The 22,708-nt window shown below is 38.7% G+C and overlaps 1 long non-coding RNA gene across 2 annotated transcripts in view; it reads left to right on the top strand.

The window, feature by feature from the left end:
- Nucleotides 1-22,708, top strand: part of LOC144194843 (uncharacterized) — a 129,471-nt gene that overhangs the window by 80,784 nt on the left and 25,979 nt on the right. The window lies entirely within an intron of this gene.

Here is a 22,708-nt window from a genome sequence, read left to right as displayed (position 1 = left end):
TGTTCTACAGTAGAACTTACTTTAATACTAGTCTCATGTTCTTAAAGTTGCAGATATATACCCTAAGGTGTAAACGTATCAAGCTTTATCTGATCTGATCCCAACCGTGGTGATTGGGATAATTATGGCATCAAGTGCATGTACAAAAGGGTATCAAACCCAGAAAGGGATTAGTTGGAAAAACATGTCATCCCAGATACTTCTTTCAGTAACACCTAATATTTCAAAATGATTGTTCAAAACAGCATTCCCACAAGCCTCAAGTTGTCCATTCAGAGCTAAAAGTGTTACGTCAGACCAACACCAGCTGTTAAATGATACAGTACCAGCTTAATTTTTTATAGTCGTCCACTGCATGTTCACATGCAGTGGCAATGCGTGCAGTGTTGGGTTCCCTTTGTAACTTGCAAGTATTGTGTCACGGTACAGAAAAAAAAGAGAAGAAAAGAGAGCCATTCAGAAGGCAAATCCTACTAGGAGCCAGTCAAACAGGCCAACAAAAGGTTGGCAGCCTCAAACGGGGGGCCAGCACCTTCATTGTCCTCCAGTCGTCAGCAAATAGAGACGATGGGTGAAGGACATTTTGAGCGCTTGACCCGGGCTACCTTCACTTCACCTCAGGACGACAAGGTTAAGACAGATGGCTATAATTAAAAGAACGGGCCTGTCCCATCGTCTCAGGGGCATCGAGTTTATTTTACAGGAACTTTGATGGAGCCTTTGTCGGGCGGTAATTAAAGGATAAAGTGATTAGAGCTCCTCAAATGCATGGAGGTGAAAGAACAACTTGGTGGAGTAACCCAAGTCACCTATTGGTGTGATATGGCTGCCTTTTGTCATTCATGACAAACATACATTTTAACCACTGCCTCTTGTAAAGACTATTTTCTAAGAGGGAAAGGGTCATACTGACATGAAGCCAGAGGTAGTTGGGCTTGGCTTCCTATAAAGGAAGTATGCAGATACTAATTTTAGCATATTGATCATCTTGTTCGCATAAAAGGAAACAAATTATTGTGTGGGATATTATTAGCATGATTGTTGGTGTCTTGGTCCAATTCATTGTTCACTTTACACATATGAAGTTGCTCATTTTTACTCGTAAGAGAAGGTAGATGCCGCGATATGGATCCTATACTCACCATATGCTTATCTATATAACAGGTGTGACCCTCGGGTAGACACACACGCTACCCTACTTGAGTCATTTGACTTATGCCAACTAGAGAACAGCCCTCAAGGGAATCTATCTAGTGGGGGTGTGTGGCAAGCATTACAAAGGTTGCACTAATCTACTGTTTATTAACTGCGGAGTAACTGGATATTCCTGATTAAACGCAGATTTGACCGTGATAAGTAGGCCATGTGGGTTCATCATATGGCCTTCACTTGAAATGTGTGAAGGGTTGTGAGTGGTGTGACTGCTGCAAGACTTTCATTGAAGAAAAACAAAACTTCCACCAGTGGTTTGACTAACAAGGATATCAGGATCCAATTCGGTTGTTTCCAAAACAGTCAGGACCCAACCATTAATTTTCTACTGCTTCGACTCTTGACCTTTGGTCGGAAGGTTGGCAGACTGCACCTGAGATTGGTTAACATAACAGTTGAAATATATGGAGCAGAGCATCCTCTTAAGTTAGTACTCAGGTGATATTTTTTTTTTGGGTTATCACTTTCAACCGCTTAAATATTTTCGTCCCGTCCTTGGCTAAATGTGTGAATGTGTGTCGGGTGTATGATATATTCATGTCAATGTCTGTGACTATATTGTATGTCTCCAAGTATGCCTGCATGTTTAAAAACTCCCCCTGCATACTTAGGTTTCACCACAAAAAGTTATTTAGAGGAGCAATTAAAATCTATTTAGCTGTTTACGTGAATGTCCCCACACACACTGAGCTGTCTAAACATGGCCGATGTCAAATAGCTGCAAGGTCAACTTATGTAACAGGTTAGTACATTACACTTTACTACTGCCAAATAAAGAAACATGTCAGATTGAATAGCTCATGTCGTGTTGACCGTTACTTGTAAAGTAGGTAATTTAGTATCATGGAGGGTTTGAAAATATTGTCATACGTTGGTATATTTGAGTGATTTATGTATTATTCAAACTCAAAATTAGACTAATATATTTATACATATTTCCTTATCTGTTTTGTAATATGAAGTAGCCCTTGTTTTTTCTTAGAGTTTCTTTGTTGACTACAAACAAAAGGGTGTTCTCTTCGGACTTAAGTTTACTGTTTTTATCACGCATAGCCATAAATCGAACTACTCTGTGTTCAGCATTTATTTTACCATCCTTTTCCTCCTTACATATTTTTATATATTGCTTTCTAATTAGACGCAAATAATTCTAGGTATTCTAAGGACCATGTCAATGCGGCTTTGTAACACCCGTGTTGAGTCAACACCTGAGGGCAAGCGACTCACGCAGGTCATCCCGTTCACGGTGCTTCTTGTGTTTATGGTTATGTGCGGTAACAATGTGCATCATGTACCAAGCCCACTAATAACAACCCACTCTACAAGCTTGCTTGACAGCCGGCTGGGACTTTGAAGAATTCATAATGAAGTGATGCCTCAGATTAGCACAAGAGTGGCTTCCTTTGAAGAAACAGCTCAGGTTGTGTGAGGTCCTAATTAGGAATGGCCTATTTCAGTTAGAACACATGCTGAATAGATGCATGCAAGTCTCTCTTCTTGCTTGTTTTGTCTGAGTGTTAGATTGTAAAGATGCAGTTTGAATGAATTTCTGACGAACTGCTATGGAATCAGGAAAACATGCAATTACGATATCTTATTTTAACTCTGCCTGAGCATCATAGCCATCTAGAAGATGAAAAAGATACAATTTTGGTTTGCTTCATCAGATTCTTATTATGTATTTTTCGAAAACTTCCGAGACCTGTCGATTAAAGTAGTTGTCCAAACAAACAGTTTCACATCAAGTTCACCTACTTTGTACTTTGCACTGACATCATTTTATATTATATTTTAAATATTAAGACAGAATTATGTCACTTTTCATTGTCTCAAATAACCACCCTAGTGTGATAATTGTTTTACTTTGTAAAAAAAATGTTCACTTATTTTTTTCTTTAACTTATCCTCAATCATCGATGCTCACAAAACAATGGCAAAATGTTCCGGCCCATGACCATTCATGAGTGGCTATCTGATGGAAGAAAGCCTGGGATAATCCACACAGGCGTTATCAGTGGCAGGGATCACATTTCCATATTGGAGCCCTTCTTGGCTGATAAGAGCAGCCCCCTGATAAACGTGTAGTGATGGAGTGATACCTGCGGTCCGAGGGCTTGATGAGAGCCGTATGAATGGTGCAAGTTGAGGAGTGATGAGGAGGAGGAGGCTTTTAGGTTTGGAGCCTGGACAGTAGCTTTCAGCAAGGCTGATAAAAGGGAGGAGGGGCAGGCAGGTGATTAATGTTTCTAAGTGGTCATAGGTCAGAGGAGGGCCCTCACCAGTGACCGCTCTTAAGAGAGGTCACCTCCACAGCCATCCGTCACCCTCTTTGCTGTGTTTGCGTGTGTGGACGAAGATGCTGTTTCTAAGCGACACAATGTACATGCAACGTACAAGTATTTTCATACAAAAGGGTTAGACATGCATTAGAGGTATCGCTGACCATTCGATAAGGACGTGTGACCTCCATTTTTTCAGTACTTCCGTCCTTGGGGCCAGACAGTGGGACACAAATGCATTATTAATTGGGCTCTATTTCACCACGTCCGCCGCTCCTTTATCAGCATGTTGGCTAATCACCGGGGTCAGGCCTCATGGATCAGTGTATGAAAGGACCATTGCCATTTCAAGTGTCAGGACTTGACTCATGCTTTGGGCCGGGGAGACTTTTTTTGCTGGGATTTGGTTAATTTTGAACCCGATTGGCTCTGTTCATTCGACTAGCAAAAATATGCATTGAAAATTATGGTATAACATGGAAAATGACACTTTTATATCAAATATGCTAAAGGGATTTTGATTATTACTTATCACAAAGTCATGCAAATCTAAATCTAAAATGGGAACAGGATGAAGATACCTACCCTGGCAATTCAGCCTAATTTTCACCATGTACAAGATACATGGCAGAGTGAGTCTGGTCTTCTGTGGTTTGGGCTGTATTTCAAAATCGATGGTAGAGGTGAGGCTAACCAGCACAGACAGAATCTAAAAAAAAATGCATTACAGAACCACAGGTGTAAAATAGAGACAATGGGACTCACGTTATCTGTTATGGTCAATTTGAAGTTCACAAACAAAGATAAACGATAACTACAGTTTACGTGTGAAAATGTGAAGAATACAATTTGTAGTATTGTGTAGAACACATGTTTTTGAAAAGAGAAAAATGCTCAACTGTTTGAAAGATATAGAGAGGTAGGTCTGTTTTTCATTCAGGCTGGAATCAATGTGCTGAGTTCCGTATTCTTTCGCATTTTGAACTCGATCTTATGTTGCACAAGCAGTAGCATGGTCTTCAAAGTTTACCATTTCTTTGCATGTCTGCTTTTCAACAAGAAGTATCTATCTGTGAAATTTTTTTTTTTAATAAATATACCCGTGTATTTTTATACATATATGCGCGTGTATACTTGGCTTCTTTATGGGAACACTGAAAAAATCAAGTCAAGTAATTAAAAGAATTAATTGGGCTGCACTACATACAGCACCGCTTTGAAAAACACACTCACTCACTTTATATATCCACTATCTATAGGTTGTCATTGAAGTTTGTTGTTGATATTACCATTGTTTTCTCTGCGGGGGCCCAACATCCCAAGAGACCGGCCCCTCACCACGGGGTACCCTTAAAAGCACATATTAAAAAACACAATGTCGCTCTCCATCCCATCTCTTTGCGTCCCCGGGCCCCCTAGCGCACACTGTAAACAGCTGGCATGGCTGATATTTTATTAATGATGTTCTTTAATTAGTTTAATTACACAGAATAGCATATTTGTGCATAATTTCAACCCATTTAATCAAAAAGAATCCCAACTGCCATTTATGTATACAAGGGAATCTCTGCCCTCTGGCTGAGAGAGTAGCGTAATTGTGTGGGTTTCTTTGAAGGGGATGTCATCATATGATGTGCTGTAGGAAAAGTTCATGTAAACAAAAGGTATGCAGGATTTCATAAGCTTAACTCACCCATTTGGTATTTATGATATAAAAAGCACACAATCTGAAAGCCAACTCTTCCACTTGTATGGTTTAGCATTTTAAAATTTAGGGCCATGTTGACACATGTATTTTGTTGGTATTGTTTTGTTTTTGTGTGTGCTGGGTTAGGCTCCAGCACCCTGTGAGGTTGACAGGGCTAAGTGTTGAAGATAGACGTAGTCTTGCTGATACCCAAATTTAGTCTGGATAAACTCTAGCTGAGGGTTATAGATGGAATTGCCACCATTGAGTAAAATTGATGCAATTGACTGCAAAATAGTTCAAATGATTTTTGTCGATCACTGTCTTTGGGCCCTGAATTACGTAAAAAGTGTGTTTCCAAGTTTATTTGCACTGGAACTCTAAGAGTCACATCAGTGCCGACAGACGGGTCCTTATTTAAACAGCACAATGGTCACTCCATAGCAACTCCATCTGTGTCTATAAGTCTGATCATGCAAGTGCTCTGTCAACAGTGTTACTGGAAGGAGACTATGGAACGGATGCCCACGAACATTAGCCACTTTCAAACGTTTCCAAGATGGCCGCCAGACCAGCCGCAAAGGGGGCGGAGTGCAGCTTGTCAGACACTGATGTTCCGCCATGATGACAACAGGAGTAAATGAGGTTTCAGAGACCTCATCTAAGACAAAATCAATACGCTGCCTTCTGAGCTCAGCAGAGAGGCTTTTTGCATTATTTACTGAGTGGAGAGAAAGAAAAGACGCTGCCGTTTTGGAGAGCCAAGAGATGCCTCTCCACCTTTATTTCTCTCTCTCTCTTACCATCTTATCACATCAACAGAAATGATAGCTATATTTCCACGCAGCCCACCTGGCCTGTGGTATCGCTTCATGGCCCAGACTGCTTTAAAAGTCAATTATGGGGCTAAATGACTCGAGGAATATCGCTCCAGAATGGTGTTTCACACACTTTATCGATGACAATAGCATTAGCGCTGATTAGGGCAACCAAATGTGCTCTTTTTTAGGGGGTAATGCAACACACAGAAGGGTAACTAGATCGCCGCCTCGGCTCCAGCGGTCCCAGTATGAGACTCGCTGACTGGCGGCTAGGCTGGAAACATCTCAGAAAGCCTCAGCCCTGAGAGGGGCTAAGGTTTCAGCTGGTGCAAAGGAACTGGCAAAATGATCGTGTTGATTCACTAAAGACTTAGCTTAGAGGTCAGCAGCTTCTGCAGACAATGCAATTTAACTTGCAAAATATTGCGGATTTACACTTTATTGAATGGGATCACGCCCAAAGAGTATTTCTGAAATGTGATGCTTGTGTTGGCATGTAGGCCTTGATTCATTTTACTGTTATTCACTAGTTTTCCAGGGTGAGCAAACAGGACTGGTTTGTAATTAAAAGTTGTATCTCTAAAAATATTCCTACTTTCTACGTGATCGATCCAAAACAGTTTGACCTAAGGCATATTGCATTTCCAATTGCCTGGTCATGGCTATACATTGTGGCAGGAACAGGTTTGATCAAATGATGGCACAAATTACCATTGCCGTTAGAGTTGGGCATCTCTTATTTTGGTGTGATCCACCTGGCAGTGTGCCCTGTCCTTGTTTATGTTGCCTCGCAATTGTGAAACTGGGGTCGGCCTTGGAAAATCAGCAAGGGAAAAAGGCATAGGACTGAAAGATCAGGGTATTAGCATTCTGCCCGCAGCCTTGCTTCGGCAGAGCTAATAAGAGAGGCCTGCGATGCGGTCTTTCATCTAGATTAGGTTTCTTATCGCATGCCACCTGCATGAAGCGGACTGCCATTCATATGCAGATCAATCCAAGTCGGGACTATGCCGTTTCCTAACTGTCACTTCTCATCAAACACAAGACATTTCCACTTGGCTTCTGTGACCTTGTCATTGGCCTCCACTCCGATGCTTCTGTGGCATTTGATTTCATACTTAGTATAAATTAGTACACAACATGTCAAACAATTCACTTTATGAATGCTTTGTTTGAAAAGATGAACAATTTAACGTCTAGCGTGAGAAACATTTTATCTATCGGCAGATCACAGCTCAACTCCTTTGGGTATTAGTGATTATTAGTGACTCTAAAGAAGTGGACATGTTACCATTGGGTGCCAATACAAACACAATGAGAGCACAATGATGGATGAGGCCCACGGGATTGATTAAACCCATGCTTTCAATGAAGTCAAACATGTCATTAAACACAACGCACAGACTTGGGGTAGGATGTCCTGCCTGTTTATTTTTTTTAATTATTTAGGTCAACATAATGTTCTGTACCAATCTGATCAATTGTAAGAGACCAAACTGAAGAATGACACGTCCGGATTCACATTTAGAATAATAAAAATAACAATAATAATACAGGGAAAATATACAATCAACATGATTGCTATATCAACAATCAAATGAGCTCCTCTTAAGATGCAATTTGCTGATGGTGCTCATTTAGTGATTGGATTGTTGTAGTGGGATGTGGGTGGCATTGTCGCAACCAGACAGTGAGCAATGAAGGAGCACGACATGGGGCACTTGCTGCTGATTTAGACAGGTTAACCCTTTTTTCGGCATCAGCCCTTTCCTTTGCCCTGTTAAGGCCCTACCAGGACTGTCCAATCTCTGTGTCAACACATCTCCGCAAGGCTTGATTCAATTAAGATTACGCCAGTTAAAGAGAGCCTACGAGTGACAGGGGTCAGTTTGATTTTGATGATTGCCTTTTGTCCTTTTTTTTCACCTCAACTGTGGGGGTAACTGCTTCCCCCGACATACTCACTGGAAACAAAATAAACAGTATGTTATCCCGACAAGACGTGCTGCAGTGCTCTTAGAATGAACAATACTATAATATCAAATTTAGACATGCATTTTATTACGAAATGTCAGATCGCAATAAATTGTTTATGTGTACCTATCATTTTTATCTCTCTTTAGATTTCCAAAAGCAGTATGACAGAGTGTTTACTGGTTTATTTGTGTTTTCTTCTGTAATGCAGTATTTTTACTGTACCAGCTTGGTATTTACATTTCACATAATTTTTCCCAGAATTTTAATATGAATTGAAAACATTTGTACAACTTTCCGAAAGTGAAAGGGAACCCTCTTTTGGGCTAACAAATTCCACGAGCCAATGATTTTATAATGGTACTTTCGGCCTACTCAGTGAAAGTAGCATGGGAGTAGTTCCCTGTCAGTTACATTGTGAATGTGACTGAATGTGACTGAATGGTCGGTCGTCTGTCTTTTGCCTTAAGGCAGACAAATCAGTCATGCATACATATGTATAGATTAGATATATGCAATATAATCGTAACAGAGCTGAGACCTGGCAGAAAACAGTGTTGAACTTTGCCCCACAGGGTCACTCCACTAGCCCTAGGTTAACGTTACACCCATAATGTAGCCCACAGCTGCAGCTCATTACAATGCCCATAAAAAGTGTGGGCAGCCCGACCAGGGGTCCGAACCAGTCATTAAAAGAGTTGAAGAGGATGATTGTGATAGCCAATGGAGAAGTTGGTAAGAGACAGAGGGGGTGTTTAGGGTGAGAGGTGGAGAATGAAAACAGAAGCGTTAAGTCATTAGAGCCCATTGTTGCGCTCAAACGGCCGCCACACAAGCTCCCTCTGAATGGGAAATGGAGCTTAATGACCTGAAAAGGGACTTCAAAAGCTGTGACAATAGATGAGAAGGGGCGGCCCCGACTCCAATGTCACTCTGCCACTTATTGCTCAGTTGGAGAATGGCTACCCCTGTTTAGATTGGTAATGCGATGAAAGTAAAATTTGCTTGGTGTCCCTAAACCCCCCCTCACAAGGGCAACCCACCCCTTCTGTCCAGCGCCATCTTTTAAATACACAGTTGTGGGAGCCGTTTTCTTTACCAATTCACATTCATTTGTTTGACTCTTTACGTTATTACCACCATTCAGCCAACTCCATTGAAATGTAGTAGGGGACAGCTTTTATTAGCTTGGTTCAATTTTAATAGTTACGCTGGTCTGCTGGTTTGTTCGTTAAGCTACAAGGATCAAAGATTTTGTGCCATTCATGAGAGTGCCAAATCTTAGTACTAAATTGGACAAAAGGAAAACACGCTACAACAACAAAACCCTTAAATCTGCTGATTTTTGGTTAAACAAAGACATAATAGGCAAAGTATTGAAAGTTGTGAAATATTTTTTATATTTTAAAAAAGTTGCGCTAAGAATCTTTGGAGTACAAATGATTCAGTACGGTAACTTAATTTGAATGGTGTAGCCTTGGGCTGGCTGTAATGTGTGTTTTATTCCTTTACTTGCCTGAAGCGCAGTGTTGCCTAAAAACTGCCAGCAAATATCAGAGACTTTGTTTGCACTACTTTGCATGTTTTATTTTGACATCATCACATTAGTCTTATCTGTATTCACACGTCTCTTTTTTTAGGAGTCGTACCTGCTCTCCTGAAGAATCACACAGGCTTTGATCTGACACGAGTTATTAATAAAGATCACTCAAATCCCACGAATATATGCTTGTGCCTGCAGCTGTTCATGTTTGACAGCCTTCTGAGAAAATAGTATTTTGTTTGGAATATTCAATTAATCCGTCTTTCTTGTTCATGAAGACCTCTTATTCAGAGAATGTGTCCTTCAAAAGGATTCCTGTCAAGCAAGCATTTTCAATCCTCCACATGCAGCAGAAATCTCCGAATATAGCCAACTGTCCATTTTGTAAATGGATTATTTCCAGTTGGAGGCAGCACGGAATTAAAATTGTCCACTACATAACAGAGCAGAAAATGACTTACTCTCCCTCCGTAGCAATAATCATTCAGATCATTCACAATGCCTAAGAGCCTTCCTTTGACAATCAGTGATGTCCCCAAGTCTCTCTGGAAGTCTGATCAATTACATGGGGCAGTCGTAGTGATCTACCCTCGAGCAGGACTGTCAATAGGCTGCCGACTTGCTTGAGGCGATTGGACATGCGCTGACACACAAATCCACACAGACACACAAAAATATGTCTATGCTACATATTGAAGCTCTGCTTCAGGGCAAGATATTAGCTTCAGCCTTTGTATGCCTGTAAATCTTAACTAATATCAATACAAAACAAAAAAATACATAATGAGTATAATTGGTACTTTGTTGGCACCTGGACCAACACATTACATGACCTTCCGAGGTTTTGAACAGCATGTAATGAACTAATTTGTGCGAAAGTGGTGTAAATATGTTTTAATCTTGCTTGTTTATCTTACGTTCTATTTTTAGTCACTAGTATTTTACTGAAAATATTGGGTTAGGAACTATTTGCATCTAGTTAATCGGAGTGGAACGTATCCACTCAAAACCCAGTAGAAAAGGTACTGCAGTTAAAGATCTTTTCGCCCTAATGCAATCTCTGTAGTAGATTGGTTCTGATATTGCATAACTCTTTGATACTTCTGCAGTCGTAATCTCAGAATAATGTCATTGTACTGCTACACTTGTATTGTTACATTAGAGAACAAAAGAAGGTAGACTGTGCAGAATGTGTCTCGTGAACAGCAATTTCTTGGCATGGCTTGCGTATCCGCCGAGCTGGCGAGTGTAAGATCTTGGTCCCCTATTAGGTACGAGGTGTTTCTGTGATCTGAACAAAGACCCTAGTAAAGAGCAATGGGAATAATCAGTTATGATGAAGTGTTTTATCCTCACATGGAGCGAGTTCATTATAACAGGGAGAGTTTTTGCTTGAGGCAAGCAACCAAGGATGCACAGTAGGACACTGAGGATAAAGTTCACTAGATGCTCAGCTTCCTCTTTTCCATTCATACATGTATTAACCCCAAAACAGTGTGGCAATTTGTCTTTGAGATTTGGCATTGATTTGATTGCATGTTATAAAGCCCCTAACCTCCCACCATTGCCGCCTGTATTAAGAACTGGTCTCGTCACTAATTACACCCTTACTGTCTAATAGAGGTACCCTTTAAACAAACAATTGATCTTCACTTAACACATGTACCAGCGTTAGTAAAACAGTTTGCCAATTAGCCAAAGGCAATAGTGACAGGAGAGGAGCATAGCGGGATGAGTATTGCGGAGGAGGGAGTCAGCTGGGGTTGCTATCAGAGAAGCAATAGGAGGTCAAGTAGGCAGAGTAAGAAATCAAGATAGATTATGCAAACTACCCTTTTTTTTATCAAATTGCGAAAGCCTCTTGTTTTGACATGTCAGCTTAAAAACAAAACACAAATATTGACATATTAGTGTTGCCAATCTGTCCAAAGTTGTTTCTAATTGTGGGTAAATTCTCAACTAGGCGCTACTAAAAGTTAGAGCCCTGGAATTTTCCCAAAGCAACTTCTTTAGACCAAAATGACACCTTACCGTTCATTTTCAATGTATCTCGCTAGAATACACAAATCAGTTGGATTTTTCGACCAACAAAACAACTATATCCTGCTTTCCTCTTTCTGCTGTATTTCTCTAAAATGGCATGCCCCCCACTATTGTGCACAGTGATTCGAATCACCACAGAATAGACAGATAATATAGACAACACTCTTCTGTGTTGTTTTGTGCCTTTTGTGTACTGGTTCTCTTTGCATTGAATGAGTTTTAAAACGTAAAAACACACGGGATGGGGCCAAAGTAGCCCGTTTTATTTTTCAAAGATCATCTAAATCAGTGATTTTCAAACTTTTTTGGCCACCGCCCCCTTCACCGCCGGGCCAAAATGCCAACGCCCCCCTCTTTACCCCTTTCCAACGAACGAAGCTTAAATAAATAGAAGACAGGCGCCTCAGATATTATTCGCTAATTTCGTTTCTTTTAATAGACCAATGCGCAGTTCACCTGGAATCATAAAAATTGATAGCTGATGCATTAAGCCGGTCGCTGTGCGCATACGTCTGTGGTTAAGCGTTGCCGGCGCGCTATTGTGTGCTCCTCTGCGGCTGACTGGATGGTGGTGGTTTCCCCAGTCGCCTGCATCGACGATAAACTCGCGACAATTAGTGATATACGGTATATGCGCGCTGCTCGTGAGCGCTCGAGCAGACAACGTTTCTTGTTTCAATAAAGCTTGTTTTTTGTCGACTTTTTATTACAGACAATCAATTTTTCCGGTCTTTCTACAAACACCAACGTCACATTTTACTGTAATTGCTCCATCGCCCCCTTCACTATTTCAACGCCCCCCATTCGCCTGTTTATTCGTCAGCGCCCCCCTGAAAGTTCACACCGCCCCCCGGGGGGCGGTACCGCCCACTTTGAAAACCACTGATCTAAATAATATTCTTTAATATTCTTGTGTCAGGTCAGACAGTTCATGTACAGATTATGAGCATGTCTAAACCCAAGCTTTGAAATGTGTTTTTTATTATTTCACTTTAAAGATAGACACCTCATGCACTAAAAAAAACATTTTGCTATTTAACACAATATTCCAGGCAGACCATAAAACATAAATGGGACATCTCCATTGTGTGTGAGAAGGCTATGGACCCACAGAGCTCACAGATTGACCTGACTGGCTTCTTTGAACTGCCCAGCGCAATTGAAGGACAACAAAAGGCAGTTAATGGCTTCACACAGGCCCCTTGCTGACAAATCGACTATTATCTCTTTGATTTACTACACAACGGATTATTGCTATGATCAGTAGCCATCTTTATCTTTTAGCGGTTCAAGACCCGAATGATTTTCTAAGAGGACACTTGAGGTATTAGAGTGGTTACTGTAAATCTTGTAAGTAGCAGTGGATAGTTGTGCTACAGTGTTGTAAAATTTCTATCAATTCAATTGATGAAAAGATTTGCCCATTACACTAGTGTATTGATAAATACTGGGTCAAACTACAAAATGTACTTACTCAGGAAGCAAGTTAATGAAATGTATTTGCTTGAGCCCTTTTCAGTGTCTATCAGCCTATCAAACCTGTTGTTTGCCTTCCTGATTATCCTAACACATAACGCTGGTGTGCCTGTATGTGATTTTGCGTATTTGGGCCAAAGGGAGGGGGTCACTGTTGTAAACTTATCAGCCACCGATGACTTTCCACACGGCTCTAAGACAACTTAAGCCCTATCTAATTACGCCACATCTGTTTCGGCGGCCGACGTCTCCTTGTCATGCGGCTGAACAAATACTCCTGCATTTGAAGGAACATATACTTAATGAGCCATGCAGCCTGCAGGCCAAATCACGTCTCGACAATAAGATCAAAAACGCAGTGCTAACCTCTGTGCAATGTGCCATGTGCTACCACAGGGGAGCATTAGTGAGACTGCGGCAACACAACAAACTGCAAGGTGAGAACAAATGACTGGAATGAAAGGGGGCAAAGTAAGAGAACGCAGCATGTTTACGTTCTCTGACAACATTGTGAACGTGTTATCAGGTGCGAATCAAACGAGCCGTCTCCTCTAATTATTACCTGCCCCAAATAAAACAAACTTGTCTTTTGTAGATGGGGTGGCAATGGTGATGTGGAGAGAAGTTGTAGGAAGCATTTGAGTGCAAATACATGGAGTTAAGGTTGATTTTTTTGTTTTTTATATATATATATATATATATATATATATATATATATATATATATATATATATATATATATATATATATATATATATATATATATATATATATATATATATATATATATATATATATATATATATATATATATATATATATATATATATATATATATATATATATATATATATATATATATATATATATATATATATATATATATATATATATATATATATATATATATATATATATATATATATATATATATATATATATATATATATATATATATATATATATATATATATATATATATATATATATATATATATATATATATATATATATATATATATATATATATATATATATATATATATATATATATATATATATATATATATATATATATATATATATATATATATATATATATATATATATATATATATATATATATATATATATATATATATATATATATATATATATATATATATATATATATATATATATATATATATATATATATATATATATATATATATATATATATATATATATATATATATATATATATATATATATATATATATATATATATATATATATATATATATATATATATATATATATATATATATATATATATATATATATATATATATATATATATATATATATATATATATATATATATATATATATATATATATATATATATATATATATATATATATATATATATATATATATATATATATATATATATATATATATATATATATATATATATATATATATATATATATATATATATATATATATATATATATATATATATATATATATATATATATATATATATATATATATATATATATATATATATATATATATATATATATATATACACATACACATACACATACACATACACATACACATACACATACACATACACATACACATACACATACACATACACATACACATACACATACACATACACATACACATACACATACACATACACATACACATACACATACACATACACATACACATACACACACATACACATACACATACACATACACACACATACATACATATATGCATATGTATATATGTATGTATGTGCTTCTACTGAAGGACATTGGGAGTACAGTTGTCACATCTGGTGCAGTGAGGGAACATGTTGTAGAAAATAACACCAAGATGAGAAAGAGTACCCCCCTAAGGACCTGTGGCACTCAGTGCAAACGTGCAAACGCTCCAGTGTAATAAGCTGGTAAGCTAGGAGTAATGATGGTCGGTGTGGGATAAAGTGCTCGTTTCAGACGCACAACAGGTGCTACCCGCCGTCGACGGCTGTTGCCCAATTGCTTCGTGGGGGCAAAATGCTATTTGTCAGCCAAAAAAAGCAGTCATAATGGCACGTAATGGAATGGGATTGTCAAAAATACTTTCATCGACTCAAATTGTTTTTTTTTTTTGCCACCATGTTTATCTTAAGGCTTTAGCTTTGAGATCGCCGGCATCGGGCACGACACGGATTTAGCGTGTGCTTCCTCCTCCGTGCCGAAGCTTAGCTCCAGCTTGCGGTTTCTGACTGTCAACCTCCTAGGCTTAGGCTGTTTTCCCAAAGACGTTCCAAATGTCATTATGAGCTCTAGTGTGAAAAAAAAAAAGAATGAACCCAACACCCCGTAAGCATGCACACATGTTTCCCCAGTTCCGTCCAACTCACCCCCGCTAATATGGCTGCATCCCCTAAAGATACAATATACGCTTATTGGAGAGCCACTCTATTAGTGACAAAAGGTCACCCCATGAAAATTTTAAACTTATGAAGGGCCTTCACTGGAATATGCGAAGAAAGCACAAAAAGAAGTGTTGCGTCCCATGTGTATGATTATATCTTCTTCCTTCATCCTTCCAGCACTGACCCATGGGCCACCACTTTATTGCTCTCAGATGCCGGCTGCCTCACAATGTACAAAAGAGTCTGCTATTCCATATCCTATATTAAAGCTGGCGTTCGTTATATGCACTCTCATATATATACACACACATATATGTACACACTCACCTGCATTGGTAGATATTGGACAAGAAGAACAATTTGGTTGTGGTGGAGATTAGACTTCCTGTCTGTCTGTCCCATCAAAAATTGGCTGGCGTTCTATAATATTCACGTGAAAATAGCCCCCCCAGTTCCTGAAGCTTCGGTTTTACGTATCAAATGTAACAATGCATCAATGCATCACCTAAGCAGCTGGAGAATACAGTCCAAGGGGTCCGGGGTTCAAGAGTGTCCTGAATTTTCATGCACTTGAAAGCTACATTTATCTGTAGTTAAACTGTTTGTTAACTATTCATTGAAAATAAATGGAACCAAAATTAATATGACACATTGTATTTCAGAAATGTTATATGCTGGATCTTAGGGGAAAATAAGCTTGAGTCAGTGTAATGTTATGCATTTTGAAAAAATGACTTCCATGTATCCTTAGAGAGAACCCATAACAATAGTGGTACAGTACTTGTTGCACATTTTAAGAACTGCTAATCTCAGTGAATATTGTGAATTTTAAATACCTTAAATTCGACAAACTGCATTTTCAACTTGTCAATTTAATGGTATTGTCGATTATACAAGATCATAACAAATTGCCAAAAATTACAACAATAGACAAATAACATTTTAATCCAAATTCCTTGACTAATACAAAATCAAAATATATACCAATGTGCACATCTTTTTTTTAAACATTGTTTTTAAATTCATGTCAGCTGTGTGTTTTTGGAGTGTGTGTGTGTGTGTCTGGTTGTGTGTGACTTTTCACTCTAGAGTGTGTTTGCATTAGGTTCTGTATGCATGACCCCATTATACGCAGGCCTCAGCGGATGTGTGTTTGTTTGCACATTCAGTATGAGCTTGTGTGAGTCTTGCACTGTATATCTATCTATGTGTGTGGGTGTGCATGTGGGTTTGGGTAGTTACAGCTATCAAATACTTTTAAAAGCTTGATTTCCCCGGGGAAGCGACAGAGGTCATCTCATCGGTGGAGGGATGAAAACAACATTTGCATGTGATTGGTCACGCCCACAACATTAAAGTTTTAGCCCAACAAAAACACGTCAAAGAAATTTACACCGCAGCCTTGACAGGCCCACAGACTCCGGGACACAGCCCATTGCCACTTCCAATTATTAAGGCTACTTTTATTGTGTGTGCGTGAACTCCATCTTTGCCCATTACTAATAAAAAAACATAACTGGGAGGAGATATTTTGCCTTTGTCACAGGCATTATCAACCCCCTCCATCCGTTGAGTGTGCATAAAGCTGCCAATCAGAATTAGGGAGTGGGCTCACAGACGTGAGATGATTCGCCTGGCTCAGCCCCCGTGCACTGGATTTAAATAATAAAAGAGAGATTTCTCTCAAGGCCCTCAGCGCCGTGCCAATAAGAGAGCGGGGAAAATGGGAAAATGGCCGTGTGCATTGAGAAATAACTGCAAATTGACGGTATAATGAACACATTTAATATTTCATTCCTCCGGATGGAAATATCTATATCAGAGGCCCATTTTTTGTGTCTGTCCTTTGTTCCCCCTTTTCTTGGCCCCCTTCCCCCCTAGAAAAAAAAATCAAACAGCTGCTCAACTTGCAGGAGAAAGCCCTACATTATAAGCACGGTAATCATTTACAATTACAGAACACACTATCCCTTCATGGCTCGCCGTCCTTCAATCTCATCTACGACAGATCAAGAGCTCATGATGGTCGGAGCAAAAAAGCCCTTGGCTTTCATTGGTCGGCACTGCAAAGGTTTCTCGACAACGTAATTACCACTATTATGGCACCTGCAGTTATTACACTTGCAGTTCACAGTGGCACGGGCTGGGTTGCCACCACCCAAGGCATGGAAACCATCAAACTTGTCGACTATCTAAATTCTCTCTGTCTTGACTAGAAGTTCAAAAAAATCTATCTCAATGGGGACTTGTTAAAAAATATATAGTAATTGGTTGTATACAACATATTTATTCTCTGAAGTGACTGCATTTAAAACATATATACATATAACTTGTTTTATTTTTGCCTTTTCCAGAGAGTTCAGATTACTCATAAATTAACAATGATTTATATATGTATTAAAATAATAATTCTACTAATCTTTTCAGATAGGTCTAATATTTCTTCCAATAAACCAGAAGTGAACTAACAGAGCCCATAAATGGTGTACAATACAAAAAAGTTATTCAGCAAAAAAATGAACCTCATAAATTTGAATCAAAAGACATTGGCAGTTTTTAGAAGAATTCTAAATATGTATTTAGAGGTCTATGTGCAGTATAATATATGGCTGATGGTATAAAGTTCAGCAATCAACATGAGTGGATTGGCAATGGTGCTTTATTGCGTTGAATATGACAGCATAGTTTTTGAGTTATGTGCACATTGGATGGACGGTTTGGCACTTGTTTTAGAACGATGAAAAATGCTCACATTTTCAACCGACTTATGTGCTAGTATTTAATTGAAATAATAAAAAAAAATATACCACATGTAAAGAGCTCGAGCAATACTATCTCCCTCTCAGTTACCGTGCTTTCCTAGCCAATATAAACTACATCTATTTTATTGAATTGATTTCTACTTGTGATCGTGCCCCTCCGAATTCCAGGCCAGCTGCCTGAATGTACACCTTTTTCAAATTACATTTTCCAAAGACAGAGTTACGCATTTTCTCTGTCAACTTTAGTTGAGGCTACGGAGAAGAGGATTTATCGAAATGGCGCACGTGTCCTTAAACGGTGGGAGGCTATTAATGCTGACTGGTATTTCAAGTAACCAAAATTGCTTCAAATGTTTCTTTTGACATTACAGCTCCATAAGCTTTTTTTTGGCTGAAGCTCACTCTACTTTTTCATTGTTTTAACAGCATCAAGTTCAGAGACGTGTGGAATATGTGGCCACAAATATGAGACTAACTGAAAACAGGTTGTTTATCCTTTTTATTGCCTTTCTTATTTTAACTGTAAGGGTTCAAACCCGTGCTAGGACACCGAAACCGTACATAGCTGGACCACATTGTTTACTCAGATGGATATCAAGCCGAGTTTACTTTGATGGCAAATTTGGTCTATTTTAACGTTTAGTTTTTCTTCATATTACAGTCATGTCTTTAATTATGGTATGGTCACAGATGACAATCACAATTATAGTAGAAGTATTCTACTCTGAATTGCATCTCAAAATGTAACGACTCCCTTTTTTTTTGTCCTTGACTACTGGATTATTCCCATTGATGAATAGGGAATGGCTTTTAAGTGATGCCGTATGGTGAATCGGTAAGCTTTATCTTTCCAAAACAATTTTTCAAAGAGTATAAATTGATTGTATTCTTGGAAATGGAGTCAGACATGTAGAAGGGCGAAAGGAGAAAACACAGCTAAATAAAAAGTAGCATATAAGACAAAAGAGTGGTAGGGCTTGGATTTGTATCCATATGTGGACTGCATTGGTAGGCATCCAATCGGTACAAAACAGGACCGAATGTGGAGACTTGTCTAAACATCCCTACAGTCATTTTATGTGAACAACCTTGTGCTGTTTCTGATGTTTGCAATCATATATTCTCTAATGACAGAAACATATTTTCGAGCATGATCAACTACAACCACAAAACAGAAACTTTCTTCTATTGTAGTCAAGGTGCAAAACAACAACAACAAAAATCAAGTACTAGTAAGATCAAAACAGTCTTTGAATAATGTTAAATATTGACATTTTAAAAAATTGATAGTTTTTCGTACTCTATTTTCAAAGTCAAACCAACTTTGAAAGACCTTCCGAATGTATTGATTCAAAACACTTGTATCAATAATACATGGTGTATTAGTAAAGCTCGGGGCAATACTTTGCGTGCACCGGTAGCTTTTTTAACAGCACGGTAATGGAGTCATCAGCTTGGTAGGTACCAACAACGTTAATTGCCTTACATGAATAGTGATTACCATGACGACAATAATAATGACCACATCAGTCTGTCGTGCGCAAACGCACCGATTCGCATCAGTCGACATCGAGGAGGTTCGTTCATTAAAGTTGGAGATCTTACGGTTTATGTTGTTGGCTTGTGGTGCGTTTCATTTTTCTTGGGGCCTGTTAATCGTCTTCAAAGGCATGAATGAGGTCAAAATGCGCGGCATTAATTCAACAGCTCCTGACAAGCAAAGTAGAACACACAGAGACCGACGGGGGCCTGAGCAGTTAAAAATTCATTTGGGCTTGTCCTGAATTTGTGTACTGGTGATTACTGATTTTCTTGTTTGTAGGCTTTACTTTTAATCTGCCACAGAGCGTTAAATAATTCATGGTAATGCTTGAAATATTAAATGCATGTATTAATTTCATTTATCTGTGGCAAAAATAAGAGGCTGCAGAAACAAAACTGCAAACATATCAAAAATATTCTGTTGTGCTGTGCCGGAGTCTTTCTGCGAAATGATGGCTGATCTCAATTTATCTGGAGTTTTTTTGTCCGACTGTTTTCGAGGTGTACTTGTAATTTAAATATATTTACTGGGTTTAATTAATGCCATGATCTGGGATCTACTGCATTTGGGGGTGGTCCTGTTTCCTTGAAGCGCCTGTTTGTGGATTCTCTGAATTTGGAACTTGGCACAAATCAAGAATCCCAGGGATATAACTGCTTTTGTTTTTAACATTCCTCTATGGTTAATGTGGCATTTGTGTGCGGTAGGGACACCTTCACCTTTGAGGCCCTTCCTCCTGGTGTGTTCCTCTGTAATCTTGCATTCATGTATGTGATTGGATTTTGGATGAACAAAAACCTAAAATTACACACTTATTGTCCCGTGGCTAAACCCCGCTTTTGCACCGATGTTGGTGCTGGGCTCACTCACCGACCGCCGTCCTTGAGATACCACCCAACCAACACCACCCCCACCCTCGTCCCTGCCAGGTCGTTGACGAAAAGGATAACAGGATTAGTTTGGGGTTTGTTTCAGCCCATGAACCATCAATTGCCATATTTGGTGAGCTGGTTAAAAAGGAGCGCAAACACGGGTCAGTGGTTAATGCGCAGCCTCAGCACACTTCTTGAAAGAAGGGGGTTAACAGAAAGGGTGACGAGCTGGTGGCCCCTCTTGGGGTCTGTGACACTGTACCATCTGCGACACTCGCCACCCACCTCCCCCCTCCAGGCTATGCTTATGCTCGTCACTGAGATGCTGATAACACAGGGTGTGACTAACACAGCATACAAATCTCCACATCCCAGGCAAAAGAAGAGACAGCAAGTGTGTGGGAAGAGGGTTACAGGGAGGGGTGAGACACAAACACACACGTCTACATCCACTATCAAAACCGGTCCCCAGGAAACGAGTTGTTCCCTCGCATTCAGGGGTGTGTCGATTTGGTGCTACTATGATGAGTGGGTGGACCGAGACGAGGTAATGACAGGGTGTCGAGTCCTATGTAATTAAATTTGATAGTGACAGTGTCCACACCTCAGTACAGGTCCACAACTGCTACTGAGCTCACCATGGGGTCGATCCAAGGCATACTGGTCCAGCCTAGGGCTGACTTGTGTGTGTTTGTGTGTGTCTTTATATATATATATGTATATGTGTATATATATATATATATATATGTATGTGTGTATATATATATATATATATATATATATATATATATATATATATATATATATATATATATATATATATATATATATATATATATATATATATATATATATATATATATATATATATATATATATATATATATATATATATATATACACATATATGTATGTATATGTATATATATACATACATATAGTCGTGCTAATTAAGTGTACAGAGGTTGGTGCGTGAACAAAACAGGCAACATTATTTACATGCAGAGGAATTCTTTGATGTCGAAGCTCTTTGCTGATGTTTTTTTTTCTTGAACAATAAAGGTCAGCTTGAACTAACAGGCCCTTGATGATAAAGCTCTGTTGGCGTTGTTGTTCGAGACTTTCAGATATCAATTAGTCTTTTTCATGTCTCCATCTAATTAAAAAAGAAAGACAACAACACCGCTGATCGCTGAATTTTAAAACAGCAGGTGTGATCAGAAAGCTTTTGTGTAGATATCGGAGTTTTTTTGTTTTGTTGGATCGATACAGTTTGGAAGTTTTAAGAATCTTGATGTCCATATGTTGCCCTGACCTTACCCATCTAGTGGCTGATACAGCACAATCCTTGTGATGGCGTAGCTCACTTTAGACTTAGAGGATATAAAACAAACGTGACAAAGCCAAAAGCCCATTTTCACCCCCTATCAGTGTGAGTAAAGCTTTCCTCCAGGTCTGCCTTTAGTCGCAGAATTAAAACCTCTAGAGCAAGTGGAGAAGAAGAATCAAACGGCGACAGAGATGGAAGAGAGGGTAGGTGGTGTTTAAGTGGAGAGCCTGGCATGTCCTGGAGGATCTAATAAGCAGGTTGAAGCCAGATAAGGATAAGCTGTCCCTCTGGCTCTGGGGAGCCTCGTCTGTGTTTTCTTTTTTATTTTTTTTCCTGCCTTACTCCGAGATATGCGTCGCTCCTGGAAAACGAGTAAGCCAAAAAGAGAGGGAAGATGGATGTTGTGGGAGAAGATGGGAGATAATAGGTTAGGATTTTGGCTAACGCCCGACAATGTGGTAATTGTGACAAAATAACAGCTTCAATTTTGAAATAATACTCTGTATTTAAAAAAAATACTAGAACTTGCCTGACAGGTAATCTATTACCATTGGGCTGGATTTGACCCCACTGAAAGGCCTTGGTTTGATTGGTGTAGTGGAAAAACTATTTAGTGTTTGGGTTCAGCATGGAGCGCATATAGGGTATTAGGTTTAGGGCTGGGATTCACATCAAGTTGCTTAGTTTCTTTCTTAGTAGACTTTTTAGTTTTTAGGTTGCTTAGTAGTCACA

This window comes from Stigmatopora nigra, chromosome 3 (genome assembly GCF_051989575.1).
Source record: "Stigmatopora nigra isolate UIUO_SnigA chromosome 3, RoL_Snig_1.1, whole genome shotgun sequence".
NCBI lineage: Eukaryota > Metazoa > Chordata > Actinopteri > Syngnathiformes > Syngnathidae > Stigmatopora > Stigmatopora nigra.
Note: the sequence above shows the minus strand (reverse complement) of the source record. Positions and strands in the feature narration are given on the sequence as shown.